This window comes from Schistocerca americana, chromosome 1 (genome assembly GCF_021461395.2).
Source record: "Schistocerca americana isolate TAMUIC-IGC-003095 chromosome 1, iqSchAmer2.1, whole genome shotgun sequence".
NCBI lineage: Eukaryota > Metazoa > Arthropoda > Insecta > Orthoptera > Acrididae > Schistocerca > Schistocerca americana.
In genome coordinates, this window is record NC_060119.1 from 752,755,409 (window position 1) to 752,777,874 (window position 22,466).

Sequence of the window (22,466 nt, forward strand, 5' to 3'; positions counted from 1 at the left end):
ACAAGAAATTAATTATGTAAGTGATCCACACACTTTTAGCCAAAGGCTAAAAAAGTGTTATAATAGCTATTATACTGTAAATGAATATTTAAAGTAACTGTAGTTAGTAACTTAATGTTTATGAACATTGTACTTTGTAGTAATTTATGATATGATTAGAAAAATGAGGTGTATGATTACTGTTTGAGGCACATTTATTTTAGTAAGAAATATTCTACAAATATTTGATGACATCCATACAATGTATATAGTCTTACAGATGAAAAACTCAATCAATCAGTCTAACATTTCGTTCTGAAATTTTGTGCTCTTTCGACCCCCAGTCATGACAAGGAAAATATAAGGATTAGTAGCTCTGTTATCTGATTTAAGTTTGCTACCCAGCTGAGATTTCTGTCCTAACTGTGACAGCAAACCATCAAAGACTTTCTTGACGACACATTTCCTCTTCTTCTCTTCGTGCAAAAGTACATTCTTCACGAAATCTAGAGTTAACATATATCGCGATAGTGCCTCTAGCGCTGTGACTAGATTATCGTTATTGGGGGCATTGTATACAACAGACTTAAAACAACGCAAATTTCTTCTAATTTTGGTTCAGATGGTCGTATCTCTCGAATTAAATTGTCGAATTGCAGAAAATGACCAATAAGCAAGTTGTTTTATTATTATTTACTTTTTGGTCCATTTGATTCATTACATACTTAAACAGTACATTGAATATAGGACAAGTCAAAATTGCGAAAGGAGAAGAAACACACACACACACACACACACACACACACACACACACACACACACACACACACACAGAGAGAGAGAGAGAGAGAGAGAGAGAGAGAGCATGACAAAATTAATTACAGATAACAATCATAAATTACAAATGACAAATTTAGCAATTTGAATTGAACCATTATTACATAATCATTGTTTACAAGGCTATTTTTTGTAATTTAAAAATTCTTTTGCAGAGTAAAAACATTTTTCCACTAGAAATGACTTAAGATTATGTTAAAAAGAATTTTTATGTTGCTGCGATTTTAAATCACTGGGTAGGCTGTTATATAGCTGAACTGTTATCTGTGATCCACTTTTTTGGTTCAGTGCCGTTCTATACTGTGACATGTGGATATTATTTGTGTTTCTTGTGTTGTGACTGTATGCATGCTAATCTTGTTGAAGATGTCCAGTTTGGTTTAAAAGATACTCATTTGCGAACAGGATACACTCATATGTATGCAAAGGCTCGGTAGGCTCATTATTATCATCTGCATGAAATGTGGTCTACATGTTTCCAGTTTTCTTAGGTTGTAGATAGCCCTGATTGCTCTTTTCTACATCCTAAAGATCTTTATGCTGGTGGCTGAATTTCCCCAGAAGATTAGCCCATATCGAAGTAGTGCATGGAAGTATGAATAATACGCCTGAATAACTGTTGACTTGCTTACACTTTTATTTAACGCACGCAGAGCATAGCAAGCTTTTGAAAGTTTTTACTCAAGTTTGTAGAATCAAATTTCATCATTAGCAAAGTTTTTGCCGAATTGACAACTGACTTGGCTCGAAAATATTGCGCAGCTCCAATCTCATATCAAACGAGGTAGCTTCTTCTTCGGCATACCACAGATAAATATCTACAATTCTCGGTTTGGCTTGTAACGTAAATTTGTTATTATATTTTTTCCTGTTTTCCTAATCGTACATTTTCAGCCCATCATTCACTTCATATATTTCACAATATTTTATTTGAATAAGATCCAGTTGATCCGCATCATTTAACAGTACCTCACTTCAAAAATCTAAATTACTAGAACTAGTTTGTTTTCACGGGCGATTGCGATGGATGATGCATGCGTATGCACGGAAACGTGACGTAAGTCGACCGCGCTAGAGATACCGGTATCGAAAATGTCACATCTTCGCAAAGAATATACGAGTGTTTTGGTTTGAATGTTTGTTGTCACCGCGGTATGTGACTTCATGACTTGTGTGTCGTACTGTAGGGCATGGCACGAATCGCAAAGAGAAGGTGACATTCGAAAAAAGAGGACAACTTTCTCTTTTTAGCTCAATATGGATTAGCTTGGGAATTTGTCTTTTGACTGTGGTGCGTATTATTTTGTGTCCAAACGCATGTCGTTGCCAAATTTTTATGAAGTACCACTTACAAATTATTGCCAACATAAGTATTCTTTTTCACCTTTAAAGCTGTTGTTTCGACATAATTGACCATTTATTATTTACGCTACCATTGTCGCAGTTTGTTACCTTGTTAATTTTTCCTTTTAAATTTGGAGGTGTCTGCGATTTTAAAATAAAGTGTGAAATTACAGACGCCTATCATGTGGAATACAGAACTTTTATGGGATGTGCTATTTCATCAAACCGTTTTAGAACCATTGTCGAATGAAAACAAGCGATTATGAATATAATGCTTGCTAGTTTTTGAGATAAGTATTGGGTTATTCTAGGATCGTATTTTTACAGTAACAATTACTAATCATGTTAGTCGAGAAACTTCCGGTCTTACCCGAATTTTGTGACATTGTTGAATACACTATTCTGGCTTTTCTCTCTATTTAGTTGTCAACTTAAGTTCGTACAAGAGACACTTAAAAATAATCTGTAGTAGTTCAAGAATTGTTGCCTAAGTTGAAATTTGCAGTTAATCCCACAGGCAGGTTAATTCATGGAGCCAGAAGTAACTTTACGTTTTCCATAAAGAAGTTTGACGTAACACACACTGTTAATACCATACATAAATACTTTCTCATATGATATATAGACCTAAGTTCTTGTTGTAGACTTCTGAGGCGGTGAGGCTATTTACAATGGTGGCTTATTTTTTAAAATAATGTTCGAATGTCTGTTTACTTCGTAAAAAGGCTTCAGCTCACATGAAATGTAACGAGACGCTAAATGTAGAGAAATATGAAAAGTCGATAAATTCTGGAATATTTTTTTTGTGGGGGGATCACAGTTGTATGAAGAGTGAACTCAGGCAGGCAGGGTTCGGTATCATTTTTGGCTTGAGTCTCATTGGTAGGGTTGGTGGTGAAAAAGCGTTCCACTATTGGGACCGGGAGAAGGAGAGAACGTCAATGACAAGTCCAGCGTGACTGACTTTGGGAATGAGGCAAAAGGCAAGGTCTTTGGAAAGGCTGATACTTTTGTGGGACTAAGACATTTGAAGGAAATGCTTTTTGACTATGTTTTGAGTCTGTTTAGGTTCTGGATTGTGTATTATGGTGGAAGTAAGTTTCTGACGGCATGGTAAATGTACTAGGCATAAAAGAAAAAGTTTGTCGGCATATGATGGTATGCACAGGGGTTTTGGAGGCTGTTGTAGAGATGGTGGACTGTGGTAGAACCAGGTGGGAGTAGGAGGTGTACAGGTTGGAGAGTTTTGGGAGGTGCTGTTGTGCATGCTGCTATAGTTCCTGGATGGCCAGAGTTTTGGAGTGAGAGATGGGACGCAAGAAATTGGGATTGCAGAACGGGAATTTTATGGATGCAGATGAGGTATGGCAAGAAGGTTTGGGCCTGATTTACATGGTTTTGCGGGTCGACAGAAGCGTCCGATCCCACGCGTCGGCTTTGACCCGTGACGTAAGGGTGTTGTCGTGTGTGACGTCATGATGGCGCGGAGTTTGGTTTGAGTGTGGCTGTCTCCAATTCTGTTTTATCTTATTTTATTTACTTTTCTGATCTGTTCGTTCTATCTCGTGAGATTTTTTTTTTTTTTTTTTTATTTAAAAACACTTATTACTTATTTTGATTATCTGTTTCCTCGAATTTCGGTTTTAGTTTATTATATTTATCTTTCTGATCTGTTCGTTCTATCCCGTGAGATTTTTTTTTTTTTTAAAGACAAGAAACACTAATCAGCTACTGAAGCATCTTTATCTTCTATGGGTTGCAGGGGTTACGACCCCTGGGGAGGTGGGTGGGTATTCATGCATGGCTGTCTTCACTTACACGTTGTAGCTATGCAAGGCGTCTAAATTTGTTTATATTTAGTTTGCCCCCCCCACCCAAAACACCCCATTTCCCGCGCTTGTCCCGTTAGTGTCATTAGGCTTCTTGTGGAAAGTGTGTGTGTGTGTGTGTGTTTTTGTTTCCGCCATATTTGTGACGTCATGGGTCAAAGCAGCTGGGTGGGATTGGACGCTTCCATATTTCCGGTTTTGCAGACTGTGTTGCTAAACATGCTGCCCAATACGATGTGCTTTGACTGCATCACAACCTGCGTCATTGGATCATTCCTACCAACACCAGCTTTTCTGGATTGTGTGGGTGGGAACTCTCCCTGCTACGTCCTATGTTCCTGTTACACCCAGGCCTTAACCTTTGCTGGTACCTATACTCCACCCATGTATCCCCTTCCCTGCTTATTTTGATTCCCACTTTCCCCCCCCCCCCCCCCCCCCCCCCCCATAAGCATCACTACATATCCCCCATCTTCATCCTGCTATTCCTACTTCTTCCCACCCTATGCCTCCCCCTTATGTCCTTATGCACCCTTATGCACACCAGATTGCTGCTGCTTTTGGGTGCAGTTGTACTCTACAGTCCGGCCACAGCATCTGGAGACAGTAGACATGTTAGTGTATTCTCTATTTCAGAAGAAGGCCTTTTGGCTGAAAGCTTAAATGTGGAGAAGTAATTTTGTTGTGTCTAATTCATCGTTCCATCTGTATGGTTCATGGCACTCTATTCTTTTCATAATATTGTTGTTATACCATCCTTGACTTTTCTTTTGGACTTTATATGTTAGATAGATGATGTCTGGTCCTTTTGTTGGTTTGTACATTAGTTGGATGTCTCGGTCGTGTGTTTTGTTTACAGTACATCAATTTAGTTCTTTCTTGACAGGGCGTAAATTGTGTTGTTTACTGGACTTGTATAGGTATAGTCGAGATTGCAGTTAGTTGAGGGGAACAGTGTTTTGAATTGTGTTGTACACTACATCTGTATAGTTTTCCCTTTTTTATGAGTTTGCAATGTTTTATGAACTGTAGAGCAGTTTGGTTTCTAGGTTAGGTTGGAAGGTGATAGTTTGGGTCTTGACAAAGGTAATGATATGTCACACTAGAAAGCTATTTTTTTAAAATGAACTTGTAGGTGACAGATTGATCTGTAGTATAGTTTGAGGCCTAAATTAGTTTGCAAGGTGATAGTGAGGTTGTGAGTTGGCAAAACTAACTTTCACAACAGTCTTTTATATTAATTGTGCATTCCGTAGTTACATTTGTGTCTGTGATAAAACTGCTGTTTTCCCACTATGGTATGGTATCGTATTTTCGAGCTTTTTACATGCTCAAAGCTATTAATAACAAGAACATCCCCATCCAAAATACCTCTATTTCCATTATTTCCCCCCCTGCGGGTTCGGGGGTTAGAATGGGCCCGCGGTATTCCTGCCTGTCGTAAGAGGTGACTAAAAGGAGTCTCAACTGTTTCGGCCTTATGTGATGGTCCCCTCTCGGGTTTGACCTCCATCTTTCTAAATTGTTCCGAAGAGCGAGCCAATTGGGGATGGGCGCCTTACATGGTGCACTGTTACTAAAATGTAGACTTTCACGGCCGGAAATATCATGTCCATTATAATTATCCAGGCTGTTATGCCGTGGTCGGTTGACGAATTCTGTGTCGATTCCCAATGAGTCAGTAGCGAGCCAGTGGGTGTGTTGGACCTTCCATTGAGCGACGGACCCCCTTGAAGATGTCTCCCGCAGTCGGAGACGAAACGTTGGGAATCGACACAGAATTCGTCAACCGACCACGGCATAACAGCCCGGATAATTATAATGGACATGGTGCACTGTATCTGTCGTGCATTGAGACCTTTAGCCGGCTTTTTCGTCATTGCAATGGTGTCCCGCTCGTTTTCCATCTCTTGGGCGAGGATACGTCCCTGTGTGTGATTACCACGCTGTACTCTGCAGTGTTGCTTTTAACTGCGATGACGACCTTGGACATTTTTGCACCTAAGATCCAGCACGGTCGCCAGTCCGTTGTGGTGGGGCCGCCATGTACCCTGTTGGTTGTAGCCCCCTGACAACACAGGGATCGCTCTACTGATGCCTGCGCCGTTAACTCCCCACGTATGCCAAGGAGTAGATGCCCATCTCCCTGGGGCATCAGGCCTCCCGGCAATGGCCATCGTGCCAGGTGGCTATTGCTGCGGCTGGGTGGCGCCCGTGGGGAGGGCCCTTGGTCGGAGTAGGTGGCATCAGGGCGGATGACCCGCAATGAAGCGTGGTACATCGTCTCTCGCTGGCGGCCAGCCACCAGCAGTCTCTAAGCGTTCAAGGGCTCATTTTAAAGCTAACGTTTATGACTCCAAATCGTTCCCGTCCCTGGCCACACCATGGGAGGAACGAAAGGCAATGAATGACAGTGCCGTGTATTCGCCCAGGTATCTCATCTGTACCAGAGCTGATGGTGACTCGTTTCTATCCGTGAAGCCTCAGTTCTTTGTAGAGCATTTAGAGGACAAGTTGGGGGAGGTGGAGGGCTTGTCCAAAATGTGCTCTGGGTCAGTTTTGATAAAAATGACATCCTCTGCCCAGTCACGCAGATTACTTGCTTGTGAGAAGTTGGGGGATGTTAATGTTACCATCACCCCACATAAGAGTTTAAATATGGTCCAGGGTATTATTTTCCATCGGGACCTACTTTTGCAGTCTGATGACGAGCTGCACGCCAATTTAGAGTGCCAAGGTGTACATTTCGTCCGGCGCGTTCATCGGGCTCCGAGGTAGCTAGCGGTGCCTTCATCTTGGCCTTCGAAGGTGATACATTACCAGAGAAGGTCAAGGTGATGGTCTACCGATGTGACGTCAAACCCTATATCCCTCCCCCGATGCGGTGCTTTAAGTGCTGGAAGTTTGGTCACATGTCCTCTCGCTGTACTTCTAGCCTCACATGTCGCGATTGTGGACGCCCATCTCATCCCGATACTCCATGTGCTCCGCCTCCCGTCTGTGTCAACTGTGGAGAGCCTCATTCACCTTGCTCGCCGGACTGCAGTATCTTACAGAAAGAATGCAAAATCATGGAATATAAGGCCCTGGACCGACTGACCTACACTGAGGCTAAGCGGAAATTTGAACGGCTACATCCCGTGAGCATGTCATCTTATGCCTCCACTGTCACTCCTGCTCCAGCTCATTCAGCTGCAAGACATACAGTCAGCTCTCAGAGTCAGAGGACCTCACCTGCCCCCTTGACGATGGGGGCCCCTTCTCTCGCTGTTGCTCCCACACCATCTACCTCGGGAGCAGCACCCACTAAACCACTGGGGACACCAGTCCCCACTTCTAAGCCGGAGAAGCGTAAGTCTTCTTCAGCTTCTCTTGCTCGGAAGGGATCCCTTGGGTCACTCCCTTCCCAGGTTCCTACCAGCGGCACAGCTGACACCAACCAGTGGCTGAAGAAGCCACAGGTCGCTGGTTGTTGAGCTTCGCGGTCCTCTTCGGTCCCGGAGACTGACTCCAATGAGCCCTCTCAACGACGACAACCAAAGGAACAGCGAGAGAATACGACTTTGAAGACCCGTAAGACCAAGACGCCTGCGGTGGCACCTACTCCACCGCTACCTGCAAGCTCTGTGTCTGAGGATGAGGTGGAGATCTTTCCGTCTGCTGCGGACCTCGATCTCGCTGGTCCCTCAGTCGCAATGGATAGCACTTGCACGGGTGCTCCATTGGAGGCAGCAGTTGACCCAGCGGCGTAATCTGCCTTCCCAGTCCCGTCACGCCTTTCTCTGCTATGGACAATACCATCCTCCAGTGGAACTGCAGTGGTTTCTTCCACCATCTAGCTGAGCTCCGCCAACTTATCAGCCTTCACCCTTTCTTCTGCATTGCTCTTCAGGAAACCTGGTTTCCAGCAATGCGAACCCCCGCCCTCCGTGGCTGTCGGGGTTATTATAAGAACCGGGCAGCTTATGAAAGGGTGTCTGGTGGCGTCTGCATATATGTCCTTACCTCTCTTCACAGCGAGTCTATCCCTCTACAAACAGCTTTAGAGGCTGTCGCTGTTCGGGTGTGGACGCCACAGGCTGTTACCGTCTGCAGTCTTTACCTTCCACCGGATGGTGATGTCGCGCAGCATGTCCTGGCTGCACTGATAGCCCAATTGCCGCCACCTTTCTTATTACTGGGCGACTTCAACACCCATAACCCTCTGTGGGGTGGGTCAGTGGCAACAGGTCGAGCGCCACCATTGAGTATGTATTGTCGCAGCTCGATCTCTTGATTTTAAATGGTGGTGCCTTCACACACTTCAGTGTGGTGCATGGCACATACTCCGCCATTGACCTTTCGATCTGTAGCCCTAGCCTCTTACCGTCTGTCCAATGGAGTGTGCATGACGACCTGTGTGGTAGTGACCACTTTCCAATCTTTCTGTCACTACCACAGCATCACTCTTCTGGGCGCCCTAGCAGATGGGCTATGAATAAGGCTGACTGGGGCTTGTTCTCCTCCACTGCTGCTATTGAGCCTCTCTCTAATGATGACATTGATGCGGTGGTTCAATCGGTCACCACCGGCATCGTTACTGCCGCCGAATCTGCCATTCCCCGTTCCTCTGGGTCCCCTCGGCAGTGGACTGTGCCTTGGTGGTCGCCTGAGATCGCTGCAGCGATTAAAGATCGCCGGCAGGCGCTATAGCGTCACAAGCGACATCCCTGCATTGAACACCTCGTCACCTTCAAATGGCTGCGTGCGCGGGCCCGCCGCCTTATCCGCCAAAGCAAGCAGGAGTGCTGGGAGCGGTATGTGTACACCATTGGCCTCCATGTCTCTCCATCGTAGGTCTGGGCCAAGATCCGACGCCTCTATGGCTATCGGACCCCTGTCAGTTTCCCTGCGCTCTCACTGAATGGAGCAGTTTGTACAGCCTCCGACGAAATTGCCAACTGCTTGGCAGTGCATTTTGCTCTTAGTTCCGCTTCTTCCAATTACCCACTAGCCTTCCGCTCCATTAAAGCGCGGATGGAACGTTGGAGCCTTTCGTTTCGCACCCACCACCCAGAATCTTACAATGCTCCATTTAGCGAGTGGGAATTTCGCAGTGCCCTAGCCGCTTGCCCTGATACCGCTCCTGGGCCAGATGGCATCCACTGTCAGATGCTGAAACACCTTTCAGTGGACTGCCAGCGACGCCTCCTCGACCTTTACAACCGTCTTTGGGTCGAGGGGGAGTTTCTGTCGCAATGGCGGGAAAGCATTGTCAGCCCCGTTTTGAAACCTGGAAAGAACCCTCTGGAGGTGGACAGCTACCGACCAACGTTCTTTGCAAGTTGCTTGAACAGATGGTGAGCCGGCGCTTGAATTGGGTACTGGAGTCTCGGGGCCTTCTGGCTCCGTCACAGGGTGGGTTCCGTAAAGGCTGCTCCGCCACCGACAATCTGGTGAGCCTGGAGTCGGCCATCCGTACTGCCTTTGCCCGCTGTCAGCACCTGGTCGCTGTCTTTTTCGATATGCGGAAGGCGTACGATACGACATGGCGCCATCACATCCTTTCTATGCTTCATGGATGGGGTCTTCGGGGTCCTCTGCCGATTTTTATCCGCAATTTTCTGTCGTCTCGTACCTTCCGCGTGCAAGTCGCGGCCTCATATAGTTCCACCCACGTCCAGGAGAACGGTGTGCCACAGGGTTCTGTTTTAAGTGTCTGCCTGTTTTTAATAGCCATTAACGGGCTCGCTGCGGCCGTGGGAAATTCTGTCTCCGCTTCCCTGTGTGCTGACAACTTCTGCCTTTACTGTGGCTCTATTGGCATTGCAGCTGCTGAACGTCAGCTACAGGGCGCAATCCGCAAGGCGCAGTCTTGGGCTGTAGCGCATGGTTTTCAGTTTTCGGCTGCCAAGACCTGCGTTATGCATTTCTGCCGGCACCGAACGGTCCATCCTGCGCCGAGGCTTTATCTTGACAACCAACTTCTTGCTGTGGTGGAGACCCACGGGTTTTTGGGTGTAGTTTTTGATGCCCAGTTGACTTGGCTGCCTCATATTCGGCAGCTTAAACAGGCGTGTTGGCGCCATCTAAATGCTCTGAGATGCTTGAGCCACACCAGCTGGGGCGCCGACCGGTCTACCCTGTTACGGCTCTACCAGGTGTTAATCCAGTCCCGTCTGGATTATGGGAGCCTGGCTTATGGCTCCGCTTCCCCATCTGCGTTGCGGGTGCTGGACCCAATACTACACAGCGGGATACGACTTGCCACTGGTGCCTTCCGCACCAGCCCTGTGGACAGCATACTAATGGAGGGAGGTGTCCCTCCACTGCGATTACGCCGCCAACGTTTGCTGGCTTCTTATGCTGCCCATGTTTTCAGCTTTCCCGGACATCCTAACTATCGGCTACTATCCCACAGTCGCACGTCCATCTTCCAGAACGCAGGCCCATGGCTGGTTATACGATCGTGGTCCGCGTCCGAGAGCTTCTCTCCGGGCTTGGGGCTTTACCTCTTCCGCCTTCTTTCCAGGCACCTCTGCATACGCCCCCATGGTGTGTGCCTCGCCCTCGCCTTCAGCTGGAATTGGCACAGGGCCCGAAGGACTCAGTCCCTCCGGAGGCTTTCTTTCCATCCTCGCACCATATCAGGGCTCTGGCATTGTTTACACTGACGGTTTGATGGTTGCTAGTCGTGTCGGTTATGCGCTAACTCTAGGGGGCCATTCCAAACAACGTTCCTTGCCAGCTCGCTGCAGCGTTTACACTGCTGAGCTGGTCACCATCTTTCGTGCCCTAGAGTATATCCGCTCCTGCTCAGGTGAGTCCTTCGTTATCTGTAGCGATTCCCAGAGCGGTTTACAAGCTCTCGACCAGTGTTTTCCTCGTTCCCGTCTGGTGATGGCTATCCAGGAGTCCCTGCGTACTCTTACCTGTTGCAGCCGCTCTGTGGTCTTTGTGTGGACCCCAGGCCATGTTGGGATACCCGGCAATGAGAATGTTGACCGCCTGGCGAAAGAGGCCACCAGTACACCAACTCTGGACATTGGCCTCCCGGAGACAGATTTGCGAGCGTTCCTATGCGGCAAAATTCTAGACCTTTGGGACACTGAATGGCGCGTCCTGCCTTCACGGAACAAACTTCGGGCCATCAAGGAGCCTACCGGTGTGTGGCGCTCCTCCTTGCGGGTTCTCTCGCAAGGAGTCTGTTGTGCTCTGTCGGCTGCGCATTGGGCACACATGGATGACGCATGGCCACCTCTTGCGACGTGAGGGCCCACCTTTATGTCGCTGCGGCTCTGTTTTGACAGTGGTCCACATTTTATTGGACCGTCCACTTTTAGCTGTGCTCAGGCAGTCGTTCGCACTGCCTGACACGCTCCCTGCCCTTTTATCAGATGACTCTGCTATGGCTGACTTAGTTTTACGTTTTATTCGGGCAGGGGGTTTTTATCATTTAATCTGAGTGATTCTGTTTTCTTTTATTGTTTTGTGTTGATTCTGGCCTTTGGTCTACGGTTTTAAACTGATTTTTTAATGTGTTTCTAAGTGGTTGGCTTTTCCTTTTTTAGTTCTATGGTCGGCCAACCACCATCACACTCTGTGTGATTTTAGTTCGTTTTGTCTTGTCTTTGTCTAAGTTTCTCTTGTTCTGTATCGTCTGTGGTCTATTCTGTTAATTGTTTTTATGTGGGTGTTCTTAATATTTGGAAAAAGGGACCGATGACCGTAGCAGTCTGGTCCCTTTAATCCCACAAACCAACCAACCAATCCATTATTTCCACGGAGGTGTCATTACCTTTGTGTCTTCTTTTTATTTTTTAAAATATTTTTATGTTTTTGGTAACATAATGCATTGTTTCTTGAATCACATATCTCCAACATGTTAAAGATGTCATTGCTCTATTGGAGCAGTGTCACCTTGCTAACTGATCCTCATAGATGATCTTCTCGGTACATTGAACTGTTGCTCAGTAGCTGGTATGTTGCTGATGACTCGTATCCTACCCCCCACCCCCCCTGCAGGTCCAGAGGTTAGAATAGGCTTGAGGTATTTCCTGTCTGTCATAAGAAGCACCTGAAAGGAGTGTCTCACATTTTGGCCTTAATGTGATGGTTCCCCTTTGGGGTTGACCTCCATTTTTCAAAATTTTCCTGAAGAGCGAGCCAATTGGGGAAGGGTGCCTTACATGGTGCATCATGTCCATCTTGGGCTGAGACCTCTCGCATCCTTTGTTGACGTGGATCTGCAATTCCGCTCATCCTCCTGCTGTTGGGCAAGGTCAAACTCCTGGGTGCGATTTCCTGCATCCACTGTGCAGTATCGCTTTGTGCGCTGACGATGATAATGGACTTCTTAGCTTGTTTGCACCTTATATCCAGCACGGTAGCCAGTTCATTGTGGTGGGGCCGCCATGTACCCTGTTGGTTGTAGCCCCCTGACCACACAGGGATCGCTCTGCTGATGATAGCGCTGTTAATTCCCCACATATGCCAAGGAACAGATGCCTGTTCCCCTAGGGCATTGGGACTCCCAGCAATGGCCATCCTGCCAGGTGGCCTCTGTTGCGGCTGGGTGGCATCCATGGGGACAGCCCCTGGTCAGATTGGGTGGCATGAGGGCGGATGACACGTGATGAAGCGTAGTACGTCATCTCTTGCTGGCGGTCAAACACCAGCAGTCTATAAGTGGTCATGGGCTCAATTCAGTGCAAAGAAGTATGACCACAAATTGTTCTCCTCCCTGGACACACCATGGAGGAACGCCAGGCTAAGGATGGCAGTGCATCTTATTCGCCCCGGTATCATGTATGTTCGAGAGCTGACGGGGAATCTTTCATGACGATGAAGCCTCAGTTTTTTGTGGTGCGTTTTGAGGACAAGTTTGGGAAGGTGGAGGGATTGTCCAAAACGTGATATGGGTCAATCTTGATCAAAACAGCATTCTGTGCCGTCACGGGCACTACTCGCCTGTGACAAGTTGGGGGATGTTTCTGTTTCTATCACGTCCCACAAGAGCTTAAATATGGTCCAGGGTATCATATTTCACAGGAACCTTCTTTTGTAGTATGACGATGAGCTGCACACCAATTTAGAGTGGCGATGTGTTCATTTCGTCCAGTGTGTCTACTGGGGGTTAATCAGGTTGCCACCAGTGCCTTCATCTTGGCCTTCGAGGGTGACTAATTACTCAAGAAGATCAAGTTGATGGTCTGCCGCTATGATGTGAAGCCATATATCTATCCCCTGATGCGGTGCTTTAAGTGCTGGAAGTTCGGCCATATATCTTTTTGCCATACTTCCAGTGTCACCTGTCGGGATTGTGGACATCCTTCACATCCCAATACTCCATGTGCCCAACCTCCCATCTGTGTCAGCTGCAGAGAGCACTGTTCGCCTTGCTCACCAGACTGCAGGATTCTTCAGGTAGAAAGGAAAATAATGGAATACAAGTCCCTGAACCGACTGACCTACACTGAGGCTAAGAGAAAATATGAGAGGCTACATCCTCTGCGTAAGATGTCAATCTACGCCAGTGCTGCAACAACGGTTTTACCATCTTCTGTTCAGCCGTGTACAGTTGGCTCCCAGACCAGAAGACTCCACCTGCTCCCCTGATTGTGGGGGCCACTTCCTTCCCTGTTGCCCCTGCACCACCTACTTCGAGACCCCCCCCCCCCTCCCCCCTCCATAGGGGATGTCAGACCCCACTTCTCAGCCGGAGAAGGGTACATCTTTATCAGCTCCTCCCACTAGGAAGGGGTCCCATGGGTCACTCATAAATATGAAGCTTCATAAAGTGGGTGTGTGTCAGATTCCTTGCGGAAATTGTGAGAAGTCGTACATAGGTCAAACGACACGCACCGTTCATGAGAGATGTGTGGTGGAGCATCGAAGATACACATGCTTATTATAGCCAGACAAGTCAGCTGTGGCTGAACATTGTATTGATACAAGTCATTCTATGTATTACAGTGATGTGAAGATTTTAACATCCACCTCTTCTTTTTGGAAATCTGTCTTCAAGGAAGCTATTGAGATTAGATTAGCTAATAATTTAATATATAGAGATAATGGTTTTAATTTGGACAAAGCATGGAATCAGGCTCTTGGGGTAATTAAACTGAAGTCGTCTTGGTGTCACTTGCTCCAATCGTACATCGACAAGCGAATCGAATGTCTGTATGCCTTTGCCATGGGCGGCGCGTGTGTAAGCATATTTCTTTGCTGCCGATCAGCATCTGTGACCCACATGCGCAGTACCGCCGTGGTGGAGCATATAAGGCCACTCTTGGCATCTTGTCATCAGTCTTGTGGCTCACTCGGAGGATGGCCGGACGATACGCGGCCAAAATATCAGTGGAGGAAATTTTATTTGCGCAGCTGCATGCCTGAAATTTAATGGACTATTCATTAAGTCGCATGAAGTTGAAAATGCACACAAGATAACATTGTTTAGTGGAGTTGCTGGAAGTTTCAAAACAACTTTGTTATTGTGGCTCCAGTTAGAGAATGTAAAAGCTGTCGCTACATGGAGAGGAACCTGAACACTAGCAGTCCATCATTCCCACAGTCTGTGTTTTCAGGAGCCGAATGGATTTCAAAACAGTAGGAAGTCAGCTGCAGAGCAAACACTCGTCAGCATTTTCCGGAGTCACTGGCGGCGAGCCTACGAAATGGTGGAAATATTGTGATTAAGTTACAAAATACAACAGGTGAGGTGACAGGAAGTGTTTGGCAAATGTGTACTTTTACATGAACGACACAGCCCATTCATGGTTTGAGAACAACAACGAGAAACTCAGTAGCTGGAATAAATCTGAGTCTCAGCTGAAGAAAATGTTTGGCGACGATCCGTAGCAAGGCAGCTGCACTGTTAGCTACAACAGGTAGAAGATGTGCTTTGTTGGTGCTGCACATTTTTGCAATTTTGACTGAGATAAACTCAAGCTACAGTGTTCTTTTTCAGCATGCCAGTGTAGACATTGGCACAGAAACAGCTAAGTAAAATATCTGTGCAATTTGCACATTTATGTGTATGTAAATACCAACTTTGGAATGTTCCGTTGTGTGAGATCATGTGTGCCAGATTCGCCTTCCCATTTGAAATTCTAGTTACACACATTTTACTGTTTGCGTAGCTTCTGCATAATCTTTCATTGGTTACTTCAGTACTCATTTGTATTGTGATATATTGTGAAATTTCAAGCACTGTCGAGTACCACGATGAACTTGTACTGTTTTGCCAGTTGTAGGCTTAAACTTATTTGTGCTCTTTTAAAATTTTTGAGGACAGTAGGCCTATTCTCATTTAAAACAACATTCTGCAATTTCATTACACAGTTAGTTGAGAAATAGGTTATTTTTGAGAATTTTCAGATGCTGACAAAACAATGATTTTGAAAATTTTCGTAATTTTTGTAAATACAAGAGTAGTATGTAACTTATTTCATAGCAAATTGGCATTTGTGTCTCATGGTTACCCCTAAGAATAGATCACCCCAAATTTCAGTGGATATTAGTGCAGATAAACATAAATTTTGTTAATTTCCAGAAGTTAGCATTGTCCTGTGCATAAACCAGTTCATAGTATTAAACTAGTATTTGCAATTTAGTTACTGTACTGCAGATATTGTAACTAATGTATAGTGTTACATGTAGTTTTCTCTTCCAAGAGGGATATATATTGCTTACATTTATCATAAATTAAGCATGTATTGAAGTTTGTTAGTGACTAAAATTAACCTCAAAAAGTTTTAGGAAACCAGTAATTTTTATGACAGGTTTTTCTTTTGTGTTAATAGAAGTCTTATTTTGTTTATTTGCTTCAATTCTTATAGGGAATTAGTAATTTTGTTGCTCAACGGATTGAAAGGTAATCAGCAGGCTTAGTTTAAAGTTACCTGCATTTGTTCACTGCCCTGTAAAATGCACCAGCCACAATGCAACCCCACTGTGAATGCTGTTTTCAAACTTGGGACAAGTTAGGTGACGTTTGTAAGCAGCAGGAAATCTCTCCTGACTGCTGTCAGATGATTAGCAGCTGCTGCAAATTGGTGTGCAGGAAGAGCTCCCAAGAGTCATTTAGGCCTACCTGTGGTACTGGTGCCAAAGGTACCTCAAGTACTATTCTCTCCTGTAGATCCTGGTTCCTTTGCAGAAAGTACAGGATCTATCATTACTCATCCACCTGATTGCGAGTGGCATTTCAGTGTTAGAGCTAGACGTCTTGTGCAGGGTGGATGGGGAACAGGGAGGACTCAGGCAGTTACAATGATCCCCCTGACCAACAAGTTCAAGGTGCTGTCTTTCACAGAAACTGAAACTGAACCAGTGGGGATCACTTCACCGTTATTGTCCAGTGGCAAGGGGAGGCAAAACACAAAATGGCAGGGATCTATTAATCATTGGCAGTTCAAATGTACAGTGAATGATGGTACCCTGCAGGGAAATGGCAGCAAGGGACAGGAAAGGACACCAGGTGCACTCTTGTGCATGGTCTCCTTCGAAATACTATTCTCCACAATTATACACTAATCCAAGTGATATTTTCATTGCCAGAATCAGTCTTGGTATTTCCCTTGATGGGTTGCGCAAAGTGTCATCTGAGAATTTTCTTTTATCTTATCTGTCATTGCAAATCCTTTCAACGGGGTTTTCATCTTTGGAAATTTAAAAAAGTCAGCTTGGGACACGTCTGGAGAGTACACAGGTTGAGGCAGCACAGTGATTTTGTTTTTTGTGCAATAGTCATACACTATCAGGGATGAAGTGCAGGTGCATTATCGTGATGCAAGAGCCTTGAATTGTGTCGCCACTTTTCAGGCCATTTCCTTCTCACATTTTCTCACAGACATCGCAAAATGTCCCGATAGTACCATTGATTAACAGTTTGTTCCTGTGGCACGAATTCATGTGATGAACTAATCCTTTAAAGTCAGAGAAAACTATTGGCATGGATTTGACATTTGACCAGCCTTACGAGCTTTATTCGGTCTTGGAGAACCGTTCCCGTTGTGAAGACTGAACCGTGGTCTCAACTTCATAAACATAGACCCATATCTCATCACCAGTTACGATTCTCTTAAGGAACATCTCATTCTCATTTGTGTGATCCAAAAGATATTCACAGATTGTGAGGCGAAGGTCATTTTAATCTTGACTCATGAGCCGTGGGATGAACTTGTTGGCAATATGATGCATTCCAAGATGCTGTGGCATAGTTTCTTGACATGATCCAACTGAAATGTTACATTCTTCTGCTATCTCTCAATCTGTCTTTGATTGGCATGCACAGTTTCTTTGATTTCCTGACATGAGTGTTGTCAGCAGATGTCGAAGGGTGTCCTGAATGAGGGTCATCTTTAATTTCTGTGGGGCCATTTTTAAACTATGAGAACCAGTCGTAACACCGGTTACAACTTAACTATTCAGCACCGAAGGGTTCCTGCATCATTTGGTGCGCCTCTGTAAAAGTTTTCTAGAGTTTCATGCAAAATTTAATGCAGATGCATTGCTCCTCTAACTCTCTCCACCTCGAAATTTGTGAACTGTCTGACATGTTGTACTCAGTACAGCACAGAACAATAACTAGCAGATATACAACAATGAAACTTCCAGCAGTTACATATCAAAAACAACCTTGTGCAGGGATGCCAACTGCATTTTGATTCAACACACCATTGGTGCAAAATTACGAACGTTCCAGAATTTGTTGAACAAACTTTGTATGCCTGGGGCCTCATTTAAACATGTTGAAGAGGCTACTCTAACACACATTAAGGGAAAGGTGTGCAACCAACTGCAGATTGTGGCACACGTTGGATCAAATGATGCCTGTCATCTGGGCTCTGAGGCCTTAATTGCATCATTCAATTGACTGGCAGAGAAAGTTGAGAAGTCCAACCTTGCATGTGGAGTTTTAACGAAGCTCACAATTTGCAACTTGTCCCCTGAATTGATCATGGCCCCTTGCATCTGAGTTGAGTGAAAGGACTGAACCAGAGACTTAGAAGGTCCTGTGACAAGCTAGGCTGCGACTTTCTGAAATTGCGCCATAGAGTTGAGAACTGTAGGGTCCCCTTAAATGGGTCAGGTGTGCATTACACATCAGAGGCATTACTCAGGTAGCCGACTGTGTGTGGCATGCACGCAAGGGCTTTTTGGATTAGGTTACCATCCATCCAGTTCAGATAATGATAGCTGATGAATTCTAGGAGATATGCCTCCCACTTGTGAGAGTCCCCCCAGGAGGCTCACCACTCTTTAGCAGCCTCCTGCTTGGATACCATGAGGCCCCAGCCTTTGCAGCAATTTTTTCCCTTGCTTGCTGCATGTCCATCCTCTTGCTATTTTTTCCCCTCCCTTGGGGAACATGTCTAGGGTGTTATTGGGATTGTTCTGCATTGTCTGTAGCTGATGTAAGAACAGTCTCACCATTGTTTTTTTGCTCCATTTTCCTTTCTTTGTTCCCTTCTCCTCTCGTTCCTGCACTTAGGCATTTGAGGTTCCTCTTTTTCTTCTTGTGTGCACCTGAAGGCTGGCCCATGTGTCTGACATGTAACAGGTGACTGGGTAACGCGTAATTCCCAGCCCCGGCTCGACATGTACGGTTCGCACGTACCCCTGGTACAGGTCAGGCCCAGGGAGGGGTGATTGCCTAAGCTGCAACCTTCCACTAATAAGTAATCCAAAATATATTAAGATGACATATATGGGAAACATATCAGATAGAATCACTAACTTATTCAAAAATTCTGGAATAACAATAGCATTTACAACTGACAATACTTTACAACAAAAATTAAGACATACCGTAAATAAAGATAATGGAAAATCTACCAGATCAGGAGTGTACAAGATCCAATGTAGAGACTGTGAGAAAATATATATCGGCCAAACAGGTCGAAATTTTGCAGTAAGGTACAAAGAACAAAGTCTGTTTTTGATCATCATATAACATTCAATAATCATGCTGAGGGGACAGTACAACAGAATTTACAAGCTCTTCATTATGCAAATAAAGGCTTACTTATGAATATCCTAGAAGAAATCGAGATATATGCTCATTTGAAAACCAAATCATCAATGCTGCTCAATGAACAATTAGATTTTCGCGAAAAATATTATTACGACCTTTTTGACGAAATTTTATAATAAAAGCATCTACTCTTTTGTTTTTTAAATATAAGATTAGTTATACCCATGACAAAAGCAATGTATGTAAAATATGCTGCATCAGCAGTCTCATCAGTTATTCAGATATACATAAAAAAATAAAAAAAATAAAAAAAAAAGTTGAACATACTATTAGTTGCTAACTTAATGCTATAAAGAACATTGCCATAAAAACTACAGTGAAAACAAGACGATTCTGCAGCATCCAACAAAGATGCAATTGTGATGTAGGCGACTTGGTATAATCGATATATACCACAACGCCAAGGATTTTACATCTTTGAAGTAACTGGCACTGTAATAATATTAAGGTTGTCCATAGAGGGCACAGCTATCACACATCGTAATTCACTGTTTTTATTCAAAATATAAATAAGTTGTAGATACAACTATTATCTGTTAATCAGATATTTAAATGAATCAATTTTATGTTATTAGTGTATTTCCTACTTTTATACTTTGACGATGGCGTCATATTATTAACGCTGATTGGCAGTTATGAAGTAGTGTGACAGGAAGTAGGCGGAGCCTCTGCATATTTAAGCTCATGCTTAGCACTCATAACCATCAGTTGACTGCACAGCAGCAAGGAGAGCTCCACCTACCAACCCAAGGGAGCCAATGGGTATAACTAATTTTATTTTATTTTGTTAAAAATTTTGACATCATTAAACTTTTTCATTCATTTAAAGATTGGTATCTAGTATTTCTTAAAATTTATTCACAGGTCTGATGATGGTTTTATAGAAAAAACCGAAACCGGTTACTCATTAAAACAGACATAACGTGATCAAGACTAAACTTTAATCTAAATATAACTTACTCCGTCCTTCCAGCCAAACACCACCTGAGCCATCATCTAACCTAAAAGGCTCGAAGAAGTCCACCAAAGGCAAACAGTCTTCTCCTTTGCCAACTCGAAGATCGTCTTCGACAGTGTTCCACAAAGAGGATTTATGGCTGCTTCTATCATTGCAGTGTCCCCATGTACTCTGCCTTGAAGAAATGAAATTGTGCCCTCACGACCGCTTGAGCTTTCACATTTATACCGGTTCGTCTTGACCTTCCCCCTGAGGAGGGCATTTCATCTCGTGGGGGTGTCATGTTGCTCATACGGGATGACATTCATAGTCAACCCATTTCCCTGACTACCCATCTTCAAGCCTTTTCCTTCCCCACCTGACTTTTTCCTCTGTACCGTTTTTGTCCCTCCGTCATCCGATGTCAACAGGACAGACTTCCTTCAACTTATTGGGCAGCTACCTCCCCCATTCTCGCTACTTGGTAACTTTAATGCGTATCATCCCCTTTGGGGTTCTCCCAGGATCTGTCAAGAAAGGTGCCCTCATGGCTGACCTTCTTAACGAACTTAACCTCTTCTGCCTTAACACTGGCACACCCACTTTCCTTTCCGATTCCTCACACACTTATTCCCAAGTCAAAGGGCATGAAAGTGAAGTATTGGTTGAGAAGGGAGTGAGACAGGGCTGTAGCCTGTTCCTGGTGTTACTTAGTCTGCACACTGAACAAGCAGTAAGGGAGACCAAAGGAGAGTTGAGAGGAGGAATTAAAGCTCTGGGGGTAGAAATAATAACTTGAGGTTTGCTGATGACTCTGTAATTCTGTCAGAGTATTTGAGCAGGATGGACAGTGTCTTGAAAAGATGATGTAAGATGAACATTAACAAATGTAAAACAAGAATAGTGGAATGTAGTCGAATTAAATCAAGACATGCTGACAGAATTAGAATAGGAAACAAGTGACACAAAGTAGTAGGTGAGTTTTGGTACTTGGGAAATAAAATAACTGATGATGGCTGAAGTACAGGGGATATAAAATGTAGACTACTAATGGCAAGTAAAGAGTTTCCAAAGAAGAGTAATTTGCTAACATCAAATGTAGATTTTAGTGTTAGGGAGTCTTTTCTGAATGTATTTATCTGTATGGAAGTGAAATGTGGACGATAAACTGTTCAGATAAGATGAGAATAGAAGGTGCTGAGATGTGGTGCTGCAGAAGGATGCTGAAGATAAGATGGATAGATCACGTAACGAATGAGGAGCCACTGAATAGAACTGGGAAGAAAAGAACTTTGTGGCACAATTTAACAAGTAGAAGGGATTGGTTGATAGGGCACAGTCATCTACATCGATACTCTGCAAATCATTGTTAGTGCTGGCCAGAGGGTTCATTGAACCACCTTCACAATAATTCTCTATTATTCTCATCTCGAACAGTGTGTGGAAAAAATGAACACCTATATCTTTCTGTGTGAGCTCCAATTTTCCTTACTTTAGTATGACGGTGGTTTCTCCTTATGTATGTCGATGTCAACAAAATGTTTTCACATTCGGAGGAGAAAGTTGGTGATTGAAATTTTGTGAGAAGATTCCTCCACAATGAAAAACACCTTTGTTTTAATGGTGTCCACCCCAAAGCCTGTATCACGTTCATGACACTCATTCTCCTGTTTTGGGATAATACAAAATGTGCTGCAGCTCTTTGAACTTTCTCGATGTACTCTGTTAATCCTGTCTGATAAGGATCCCAGATAACACAGCAGTACTCCAAAAGAGGATGGACGGGTGTAGTGCAGGCAGTCTCTTTGGTAGATCTGTTACATCTTCTAAGTATTCTGCTAGTAAAATGCAGTCTTTGGTTGCCTTCCCCACAATTTTTTCTGTGTGTTCTTTCCAATTTAAGTTGTTTTTAATTGTAATTTCCAGGTATTTAGTTGAATTTATGGCCTTTAGATTTGACTGATTTATCGTGTAACCGGAGTTGCGGATTCCTTTTATTACTGAAGTGGATGACCTCACACTTTTCCATTATTTAGTGTCAGTTGCCAATTTTTTTCACACCATACAGATATCTTTTGTAAATCATTTTGCTATTTGTTTTGATCTTCTGATGACTTTACTAGACGATAAACGACAGCATTGGCTGCAAACAATGTAAGACGGCTGCTCAGATTGTCTCCTAAATCATTTATACAGATAAGAAATAGCAGAAGGCCTATAACACTACCTTGGGGAATGCGAGAAATGACTTCTGTTTTACTGAACAACTTTCTGTCAGTTACTACGAACTGTGACCTCTGTGACAGGAAATCACAAATCCAGTCACATAACTGAGACTATATTCCATAAGCATGCAATTTCACGCTTGTGTGGTACAGTGTCAAAAGCCGTCTGGAAACCTAGAAGTATGGAATCAGTTTGAAATCTCTTGTTAGTAGCACTCAGCACTTTGTATGAATAAAGAGCCAGTTGTGTTTTAGAAGAATGATGTTTTCTAAATCCATGTTGACATTCTGAGACA

General features: G+C 44.2%; 1 protein-coding gene across 2 annotated transcripts in view; it reads left to right on the plus strand.

Annotated features, from left to right (window-relative positions):
• The first annotated feature begins 1,981 nt into the window (after nt 1–1,981).
• Nucleotides 1,982–22,466, plus strand: part of LOC124611148 (germinal-center associated nuclear protein) — a 279,556-nt gene continuing 259,071 nt past the window's right edge. For both annotated transcript variants that reach the window (XM_047140221.1, XM_047140218.1), the window contains exon 1: nt 1,982–2,107. The gene's annotated coding sequence lies outside the window, so the exon portion shown is untranslated. The remainder of the gene's footprint in view (nt 2,108–22,466) is intronic.